This window comes from Geotrypetes seraphini, chromosome 5 (genome assembly GCF_902459505.1).
Source record: "Geotrypetes seraphini chromosome 5, aGeoSer1.1, whole genome shotgun sequence".
Taxonomy (NCBI): Eukaryota; Metazoa; Chordata; class Amphibia; order Gymnophiona; family Dermophiidae; genus Geotrypetes; species Geotrypetes seraphini.
The window spans coordinates 223731339-223742363 of NC_047088.1; the positions used below are offsets into that span (position 1 = coordinate 223731339).

Below are 11025 nucleotides of genomic sequence, written 5' to 3' on the forward strand. Positions count from 1 at the left end.
AGTGCAAAACCGTTTGAAAAAGGTCCAACTTCCGTATACTGAACCCCCCTAAGCCCCCCAGCAGAGATAAGTACCAGGTGGAGAATTCCTGGTTTGCCGCTTGTGGTTTTGTCTCACTGTAACACTATCCAGACAAACATGCTGTGAAATGAAATCCAGTAAATACCTCCGCACTCCGGAAACAGCTTTCCAAAACTCTGCAATGGTAACAGTCACTCTCCGCCAGTTACCAGACAGTTTTTTCTCATGCATGCTGCGCCTGCCACGGGTCAAACTTGCTGAGCCTGATCTCATTCATTGTATTATGTTATTGGGAAAGCAAGACTCTTCTGAATTCCTCCTGAGAAAGCCTCGTTCACCACTGACAAATGTCATGCTAAAGAGATCTACATTAAGAGTCCACCCTACGCATGTAAACAATCTTCCATTTACAATTAAGAAATCTTCTGTTTACTACAGAAAAATATCTAATGGATCAGAATGCTTACTACTCCAAAGGTATTTATGAAATAAGAACCTAAGAATAGCATTACTGGGTCAGACCAATGGTCCATTAAGCCCAGTAGCCCGTTCTCATAGTGGCCAATCCAGGTCACTATTACCTGGCCAAAACCCCAAAAGTAGCAACATTCCATGCTACTGATCCAGAGCAAGCAGTGGCTTCCCCCATGTCTTTCTCAATAACAGAATATGGACTTTTCCTCCAGGAACTTGTCCAAACCTTTCTTAAAACCAGCTATGCTATCTGCTCTTACCACAACCTCTGGCAATGCGTTCCAGAGCTGAACTATTCTCTGAGTGGAAAAAAAATTTCCTCCTATTGGTTTTTAAAAGTATTTCCCTGTAACTTCAACGAGTGTCCCCCTAATCTTTGTAATTTTTGACGGAGTGAAAAATCAGTCCGCTTGTACCTGTTCTACTCCACTCAGGATTTTGTAGATTTCAATCATATCTCCCATGAGATTTTCTTTTCCCCTACTTTTACATCTCAAGGGTCCTTTTGCTAAAGAGTGTTAAGCCCCGAGGCCCAGAATCTATAAAGATAGGCACCTAGATCGGCACACCTAGTCAATCTAGTCGTCTAACAATTATTTAAAAAGCTTAAGTTTGTATGTGTGAAGTTAGGATAAAATCTTATATCGTAAACTTATACTGGAATTATGGCAAATCCAGTGCAAATCGTAACCTGTTAACTGCATAGTATGTATGTTTAACCTGTAACCCGTGTTCTGAGTTCTTTGGGGAAAACAGGATGGAAAATGAAATAAATAGACACTGATAAGTGATTAGCACTTCTTAATTGGCTTAAATTAAAATTAATTGGTTGGTAGGCACTAGAGAATGACACGGGGAAAAATTCTGTCCCCGTCACCATCCCGTCTCTGGACCACCATCCTCTGCACCGCCCTGTCCCTGCTGTCTCTTTCACCGCCCCGTCCCCGTCTTCAGCGTCTTCTCCTCTCCATCCCCCCACCCCCAGCACCCTTCACGCGGTCCAGCAGCTCCCTCCTGCCGGCCAGCCGTGCATTTCCCTCCTTTTCTTACCTTTCCGGTTGCCTGCTAGAAGTCTCCTTCGATGCAACCGGAAACAGGAAGTTGCGTCAGAGGAGACTTTTACCAGCAGGCAACGCAATGCGACTTCAAAGCTCCTGCTGTAATACAGCTCGTAGCCTTATAGAAATCGCCATTTTAAGAAGAAAAGGTAAGGGAAAAGGAGGGAGGGAGATACATGGACGGCCTGCGGGAGAGAATGAGCTGCCGGTTCGAACGCTTGGTCATCGCGCGTTCAAGATTGTTCACCGCCCCGTGCTACCATTCACCGCTCCACGGGGCGGTGAATGGCCTTGTCCCCAAATTTGCGGTGACCATTTTTTTTGGTCACCGTTTTGGCGGGTTACCCATGGCTAAACGCGGCTAGCCGCGGGTAACCGCCACCGTGTCATTCTCTAGTAGGCACCTACCACTTTCAGGTAGATTCAAGGTGTCTACCAGAAAGTGGGCATGGTTAGGGGGGCAGATCGTGGACGTATTTTGCATGTTGAGAAACTCAGCACCAGCTTTCCTCTTTTATGTTTTCAATTTGATGTTTTCCATAACTTTTCCTATTTTAAATTTACTTCTCGTGCTACAGAAAAGATATGTTGTTTATTTCCTCGAATTTACTAATAGCCTCTATGAAGAGATTCACCCAAGACGGTATTACAGCAGGTACAGCTTAACATTACAAACTTACAGCTTGACAATATTAAAATAACCAAATAAGCATTAATACACTCAATGAGGTAAAACTAGGGGCTCCTTTTACGAAGGTGCACTAGCGTTTATAGTGCATGCGCCGGATTAGGGCACGCTAGCCGAAAAACTACCACCTTGTCAAGAGGAGGCGGTAGCGGCTAGTGCCCGCGGCATTTTAGCGCACGTTATTCTGCGCATCAAGGCCCTAACTCGCCTTCGTAAAAGGAGCCCTAGAAATGGCAAATTGAAACCTAGTAATAGAACTAACACGAAACAGTAACAGAAATAAAATTTAACTGCAGAACAATCATATCATAGAAATATAACAAATGCCATTACAATATAAATGATACCATAATGTGTAAGCTGATTCAGGAGGAGAGACTATGAACACTCATCTATCATAATAAAACCCTTAGCGCGCATGCGCACTTCAAACTCCGTGATCCCTGCGTCCATGATCCGTAGCTCCGTTGTCTCCGCATGTGCAGTAGGAGCCTGTGGCGTTTTACGTGCAGCGGTTTTCTGGATCCTTCTATTGCGCATGCGGAGGCATGGAGTTTGAAGTGGCGAACACCACGGCAGCGACTCCCCCCTCCGTCTAACACTAAAGGTATCCGCCGATGAGGAGGACCGTGCACTGAACCAAGGAGCCACGGGAAAAGAAGCCACGGGGAAGGAGGATGGCCAACCACCTCGTGATCCTCAACGTGTACGACTTGGTGAGGAGAGCCGTTAAAACTTTAGGGGCCCCGCAGGCAACAGCGCTGCTTACCGGCATCAGGATACTCAGATAGCACAAGAGTGACCGAGTAGCATAATAAAGTGTTTTTGTAATTAGAGATGGGGGAGAAGGAGGGCATTATGATAGGTTATGGGGAGAGAGACAGAAACAAAGAAAGACAGAAAGAAAGAAAGAAATGTCTAAGTCTACACATCTATTCTAGTACTCATTAATGTAACGGGCATAAACACTAGTTTCTTATAGAATTGTATCCCTCTTTATGCATTTATTCACATCAAACCAAGAACTCTCTCCAGACTTTGCTATATCAGGAGCCTAGCAGTATAAACCAACACAGCTGATCAATCAGACAGATTTAACCAAGTCTCTCTTTCCAAGCAAGCAGCAGGGAAGATATACTCCTCAGAACAGCACTGGATCACTCGTCAATGCAGGCTCTTGACAAAGTTTTACAAAGGCAAGGAAATAACATTCCAAACGAAGATCAGACCTGTCCGCACACTCATTTTCTCAGTGGTCAATTCCAGATGCGAAAGCTGAACACTACGGAAACAAGACAGAAAGAAGATTGACTCGTTTTAGCTTTGGTGCCGGAGAAGGATTTTATGCGCGCGGTGGACCGCCAGAAGAGCTAACAAATCGATTCTGGAAGAGATCAAACCGGCTATGTCACTCGAAGCCCAAATGATGAAGTTCCGACTGTCTTATTTTGGTCACATTGTCAGAAGAGAAAGATCATTGGAGAAGGACATTGTGTTTGGGAAGACTGAAGGAAATAGGTGAAGAGGGCGACCTGCAATCAGATGGCTTTGACGGTGTCAGGTCAAAAGCGCGCTGGGACAAAGGCGCGCGCAGACAACTGAGCGCAACGTGGAGGCACGCGCCGAAGAAAATGACTGTTTTAAAGGGCTCCGACGGGGGTGTGTGGGGGGAACCCCCCCAATTTACTTTATACAGATCGTGCCGCATTGTGGGGGCATTGTGGTGGGTTTGGGGGGTTGTAACCCCCCCACATTTTACTGAAAACTTCACTTTTTCCCTAAAAAACAGGGAAACAGTTAAGTTTCCAGTATAATGAGGGCGGTTACAACCCCCCACAACGCCACCGTGATCTGTATTAAGTAAAGCGTGGGGGAGGGTTCCCCAACAAAACCCCCCCGTCGGAGCCCCTAAAAACACTCTTTTTCTTCGGCGCGCACTTCCGTCTTGCGCTCAGTTGTCGGCGCACGCCTTTGTCTTTCGGCGGTTTTGTCTATGAACCGGCTTTGACATGTTGAAAACAACCATGGGGATGACGCTGGAGGACCTTACCACACTAGCACAAAACCGATCTCTTTTTAGATCTGTCATTCATCGAGTCGCTAGGACTCGAACACGAGTCGATGGCACCTCACGTAACTCCAAACAAAATATGCGGTTACAGTATTGCATGTCCTGCTACAATCCATCCAAATTTTGCCTTCATGTTACAGCTCCATTCACTATACATTTTAATTTTGAACAAAAGCTTCCTAATGAGAAGGCTGGTTGCTATTTTAAGACAGTTAGAAATGAGCTTTGATCATCCAGAGGATGATTGCTTCCTTGGTGAGCAAAGTAAGTGTATGTGGCACCTAATTACTATGCCACCACAATCATTATCAGATTTCCTCACAAACCCATCCAAGCGCCTCCACCCTCTTTTTTTAAGTGAATAAAGAACAGGCTTAATCAAAAACAAATGGAAAATAGCCCTGTACAAGCGGGGTTGGCCTGTTATTATGATCATTTCTGCAACAGCAAGGAAAAAAAACTATAATCATTAGAAAACCAAAAACAACAGAAAAAAAACTATGAGCTCATTGATGAAACTGTATTAAAGACAGCTGCGCACAGGGGAGCTGGTGCCCAGAACGCAACATAACTTCGACTTCCTTTCACTGTTCTAAACTGGCGAGAGGGATCTAAGGGGAGACTCGTACGCCTGTTAACAAAAGCCCACAGCACTTCACCTCGGCAGTCTAAAACACTGGGGTGAAAGGAGAACAAGTGTCCTGTCTAACTCAGAATTAAATATAGAACTGATTTTAATGGGGGAATAAAAACTATGGAGTCGATTCATTTTATTTATTCAATTTTCTATACTGTTCAACCAAGGGAGCGCAGAACGGTTCACTTGAATTTACTCAAGCATTTTTCCTTATCTATCCTGGTGAGCTCAAAATCTATCTAGTATAACTAGGGCAAGGGTAGGGGCAATTCCGGTCCTCGAGAGCCACAGGGAGGTCAGGTTTTCAGGATATCAACAATGAATATGTATGAGATGGATTTGCATGCACTGTCTCCTTGGGATGCAAATCCATCTCGTGCATATTTATCGTGGACATCCTGAAAACCTGACCTGCCTGTGGCTCTCGGGGACTGGAATTGCCTACCCCTGCACTAGAGGATTAACCTCCCCCCTTTTACAAAACCGTAGCACGTTTTTTAGCGCCGGCCATGGCGGTAACAGCTCCGATGCTCATAGGAATTCTATGAGTGTCGGAGATGTTACCACCACGGCCGGCAATAAAAACCGTGCTACAGTTTTGAAAAAGAGTGGGGGGGGGGGGGTTAGTGTCTTGCCCAGGGTCATAAGGAGTAGTGTGGGTTTAAACCCACAACCTCCGGGTGCTGAGGCTGTAGCTTTAACTACTGTAACTTACAATAATCAATGATTGAGGAATGGAGGGACCTTAGACAAGAAACATAAAGAAATCATGACACAATCTGCCAGATTTTTGCATTGTACCTTTTGATACATAGTGATGATCCCTTTAGCACAGTTTCTCCTTTTGGCTGTTCTTTTCAATTTAAACTCTCACTGGTTATTAACTAGCACCACTTGTGAAAGTTTTTTTGGCCGATGACGTCTGGGTGGAAGAATGTGGGTACACCCCTCCAATAAACCGAGGCTTTTTCTTTTGCTAGTTAAAGCATCATAGTAGGCTTGTTGTGGCTTAAGAACATAAGAATAGCCTTACTGGGTCAGACCAATGGTCCATCAAGTCCAGTAGCCCATTTTCACGGTGGCCAATCCAGGTCACTAGTAGCTGGCCAAGACAACTGCCCTCTAGGCTACTTTCAGAGCTTGTGAAATAGCAGTTTTGCCACTTTTAGTCTCAGAATAGGTCATGGCTCTGACAGACCTCCATGACACTTTAGCTCTAACGAACCCCAATGCTTCTCCCTCCCTATGCTGAGACTAAAAGTGGCAAAACTTTGCTATTTCACAAGCTACGAAAGTAGCCTAGAGGTTAGGGCAGTTGTCTTGGGCCCTGCTGATCTGGGTTCAAAAGACTGGCTTGAACCAAGCAAGAATATATTTTCCTGCCACAGCTCAGGGGTAAAATGCAGACCTCCCTTAGCTGGAGTGTTTCCTCAAATTAATTGTGATTAATAAAAGACTGTCAGCACAGATCCGTGGGAGCAGAAACGGCAACAGATACAGCGGTGGGACAAGGGGCTAAAATGCGGACCTGCAGACATGAAATATGAAACCTCAGCTGTCAATAAATGAAGATTTTTAAGGACGTGCGGTTAAGATCCGCGAGGTCCGTGTTTTACCCCTTCCCAAAGTTAGACGAATGCTGTATACAGAGAAAGAAGACAAGAGAAATCAGCATCAGCTCGGACTGAGTCATTCAATAACTACATCCTCAGGTTCTAAACTTTCAGACCCAATTTCTGACTTCGCAGAGAGGTAACAGAGGAGAAGGCCTTTCAGAAACACAGTCAAGGCTGTAGGCATTCAGATACTATGGACTTCATCCCAGGATGCAATGAAAAGGCCAGCACACATCACATGGCAAACACATGTGCAATGTATGCACAGCTTTAAAAGATAAAAAATACAAAAGAGTAAATAATTATAAACTGAATGTTTAAGGAAAATTATTATTATCAATTTTTCCAAAACAGCTCTTTTTCTCAGGAGTAGCTCAATGATTGCAGCAGCGGGCTGAGAAACAGGGAAGCCTGGGTTCAAATCCTGCCTCTCCCACTGATGTCTCACCTGACCTTAGCCAAGTCACTTTGGCCTCTGTTGCCCCATGTACCAACTTACCTTAAAAAGCTCTCTCTGGGGCAAGAACCTAAATTATTATTACTGGCCACAAGCATAACTAAAGCCTCTTTGCTTTGTTCTCTGCAATTTCTCTTCCACCTAGCTAAAATCAATCCACATCAGGGACTTTGTTTTTTTTTTCATATTAGTATTGCCCTATAAATATGAGGTGAACAGGAAAGGTAGGAAGGTTTAGATATAATAGAGCAGGTTCAGGTATCGCCCTGTGCCTTTAATTGCCAAATTCTAATTTATTAATTACAGGATAATAGATCTTTCAAATTTCGAGTTTGCACACAGATCATCAAGCATCAAAGTCCACAGCCAGGCTTTTACTTAAGAGGTACTAAAGGCAGAACTGTATTGACACGGAAATTCAATTTGGCTAGTTAGCCACAAGTCAAATATATAAATTCAAATTATTATGTCTATCAAATATTAACACAAAGATTACAGGACTTATTATTTGGATCATTAATTACAAAAGTCAGCTTCCCCAAGGACAGAATTATGCCTTCAATCAAATCATTGAGCATAATCCGAACTAGACAGACTTCATTTCTTCCCCACTCATGCAATATCGAATTCACTTTTTAATCTTACCAAAATAGAACAGATTACTACTACGTTAGGCAATACAACAGAGCTGCTTTTTCACTCTCCAAGCAGTCAAAATATTTCACTTCGCACCGCATAAAGATGCTTTGCAGAGTTTGTAACGATCTGGGACAAAAAGAAACACAAATCCCCAATGCAAACATGCACGATCTTGGGAAGATCCGGCAAGTTCACCGAATGCCTAGGCACACGAGAGAAACCCCCCCCCCCCCCCCCCCCAACTTCCTATGGTTTCGACTATTGCCACTCACGGCGCGATCACGCACGCGTAAAGCGCACTAACTCCTCACCTGCTGGGGCGGCGGAAGGGAACGGGACGCTCTGGCCCGATCGGGTTTTCTGCTGCTCCGGCTGTTCCGTCCCAGCCAGCTGCCAAGCCCACAAACCGGGCGCCGATCCGGCGTGACAAGCCAGCGCCAGCGCCAGCGCCAAGTGGGCGGTTCCCCCCGTGGCTCTTTTTAAGGTAATGGGCAGGGCTACCCTCCTGTCTCTCTCTCCCTGCTGAACTCCGCAGCCCGGGCCCGGGAATGTGGCGCGCGCTCTTTGCAGGTTTCTTCTGGCACGGGGTGTGAAGCTGGCAAGGTGGCAACCCGGGTCAACTGCCTTGGTTTGCCCTCTTCCCCCCCCCCCCGACTGCCTCAACATGTAGGAGATATAGCATGCGGCAGTTTTTGATGCCCCCTCCCCTCCCCAGTTTGAGTCCTGGGCCTCTGTGTCGCTAATATCAGCCCTGGGAACCAGTCACCTTACTTTTGCTTGCCCGTTGTACCATGGTATCGGTATGGTGTCCTGAGGCTGGCACAAGGTAGTTGATGCTATTGTCACACCAGTCTCCGGTGGCTAGGGCAGGGGGGTCTCAGTGCAGTCCTCAGAGCCCACTGGGATAGCTTCAGTGCACATGCATGAAGTAACTTTGCCTGTACTGCCTCCAGTATATGCAAATATCAACATAGCAATCCACATAGAAAACTTTCAGGACCCAGTCCGCTGGCAGTAGTACTGATCTGGCTAGCGCAGCAGTTATATGTGGAGCTTCCGTGCATTCACATTTTTGGATTGTTTAGCTTTGCCACTATTTTCCACTCCAGGACGAACAGGGACCCCTGAGGAAGACATTGCGTCGAAACATAGACCGTGTTGGGGCCAACGCTCCCAGCGGACTGAGTTCTGAAAATTTTCTACATGGATTGCTATGTTGATATTTTAATAAAGTCCATATCAGGATCATTGTGTTTCCACAGTGTTTCTTTGGGTTTTCTTGGAATTTTTTTTTTCTGCGGCCTCTCCAGGGTCAATTTTTTGCTTGTCCGGTATATGCAAATCTGTTTCATGCATATTCATTGTTGCTATCCTGAAAACTTGACCAGCGAGGTGTGGCCCAAGTACGGAGTTGAAAACCACTAGTCTAGTACTATGAGTAGATGTCCAGCTGAGATACCTACCAGAGAATGACCAATTTGTTCCCATCCCCCGCAGGCTCTCAATTTCCCCAGCCCCAGGAGTTTTGTCGCTGTCCCTGCCCCATTCCTGTAAACTCTGCCTTAACCGCACAAGCCTCAAACAATTATGATTTTAAAGTGTTTGAGGTTTGTGCAGATGAAGGCTGAGCCTGCAGGAATGGGGCAGGTACAGGAAAAGAACTCACGTGAAGCCATGGCACAATTTTTGCTCGCTGACAGCTGTAAACCAGGGGGGGGGGGGAATACTCAATTTTGGTTGTCGAGGTCCACAACCTAGTTTTTTCAGGATTTCCACTGCCTATGCATGACATCTATTTCCATACAGTGGAAGCAGTGCACGTAAATAGATTTAACGCATAGCCATTATGGAAATCCTGAAAACCTAACTGGCTTACAACCTCCTCTCCCCCCAAGGACTTGTGCAAAACATGTGCACACTGGATGCATGCACACAGGCTTTGCGCTACAGACAATTAGCACTCTGTGCCTGTCTGAGCAGGGAAGTGTACTAGTCCCCCATCGGCTGGAAGTGATATTCCTGTGAATAGAAATATTTAAAATACCAATATTTTTATGCATAAAAGAGCATTATAGCACCTCACCTGATTTTTTGTTTTTAATCTGTGATTACGAGGCCACAAAAATGTCGTTGGTCCCCCTTCTGCTGAGAAGAAAAAGAACAAGCATTAAATACTCACAAATGTTGCTCCAGAAGAATGAGCTAACCTTTCTGCACTTCATCAGTGCGGGTGTTCTGGTTTCTTTGTTGTGCGCACCTCTACATCAGGTTCTACTAGCGAACAGTCACGTTCCCATTGCTATGCACTGGAATTTAAGCAGAAGGTTTTGTAGAGGATTAACTTTTTTTTTTTAACTATATTTAGTTTTTAATGCCAACAAAAAGTGCACTTACAATTTATATACAAATAATGATAATCAACCAAGCACTTAGAATCAATCAGCATTCATTTTCTCATATTTATAAGTTAAACATAAGCTCGCCCACCAAAAAGGAAGACTAAGGTGATCCCAATTCTTCAAATTGCGAATAATCATTTGCATGGCTATCCCAGTCATAATAAGGAAAAGCCGGCATTTATAGCGGTCTATTGGGGACTTAATATGCAATAACATTCCGCATATAACTACCTCATACGTCAATGGAATTAACTTCTATGCAAAAACACTTTTCTGCATTTTGCACAGATGCCACACAAATTGCACACTACCTTCTTTGCAAGCTTTCTGCATCAGCCCCGCTGGTGAGTAAATTTGGCAGGAGAGAGGTTTGTGTTATGATTGTGGATGCAAAAATCATTCAAACTGGTTTGAGCAGTGTGGCTCACTGGGGGAGTGTGTGGCGCAGGGGTTAGAGCAGTGGTCGCAAACTCATGGCCCGGGGGGGCACATGCGGCCCACCAGGTACCATTTTGAGGCCCTCGGTATGTTTATCATAATCACAAAAGCAAAATAAAACAGTTTCTTGATCATATGTCTTTTTAGCTATAAATTATAATATTATTATTAAGACTTAGCCAAAAGGAAAGATTTATAAACTATAAAAAGATTTTACCTCATGCAAAATTGTCATTTCTTTAATAGGACATTAACTATTTTTTTCTGAGGCCCTCCAAGTACCTACAAATCCAAAATGTGGCCCTGCAAAGGGTTTGAGTTTGAAACCACTGGGTTAGAGCTACAGCCTCAGCACTCTTGAGGCTGTGGGTTCAAATCCCTCGCTGCTCCTTGTGACCCTGGGCAAGTCACTTAATCCCCCATTGCCCCAGGTACGTTAGATAGATTGTGAACCCGCCTGGACAGACAGGGAAAATGCTTAAGAACCTGAATGTAAACCACTTAGGATATAAGTGGTATATAAATAA

At 44.8% G+C, this 11025-nt stretch overlaps 1 protein-coding gene across 7 annotated transcripts in view; it reads right to left on the reverse strand.

The window, feature by feature from the left end:
• Positions 1–8122, reverse strand: part of LYPD6B (LY6/PLAUR domain containing 6B) — a 132933-nt gene extending 124811 nt beyond the window's left edge. For 2 of the 7 annotated variants that reach the window (XM_033947086.1, XM_033947082.1), the window contains exon 1: positions 7973–8122. The gene's annotated coding sequence lies outside the window, so the exon portion shown is untranslated. Of the gene's footprint in view, positions 1–7667; positions 7715–7972 lie in introns of those variants that run through there. The other 5 variants (XM_033947083.1, XM_033947081.1, XM_033947087.1 and 2 more) reach the window with 4 other exon arrangements.
• Between the last annotated feature and the right edge of the window lie 2903 nt (positions 8123–11025).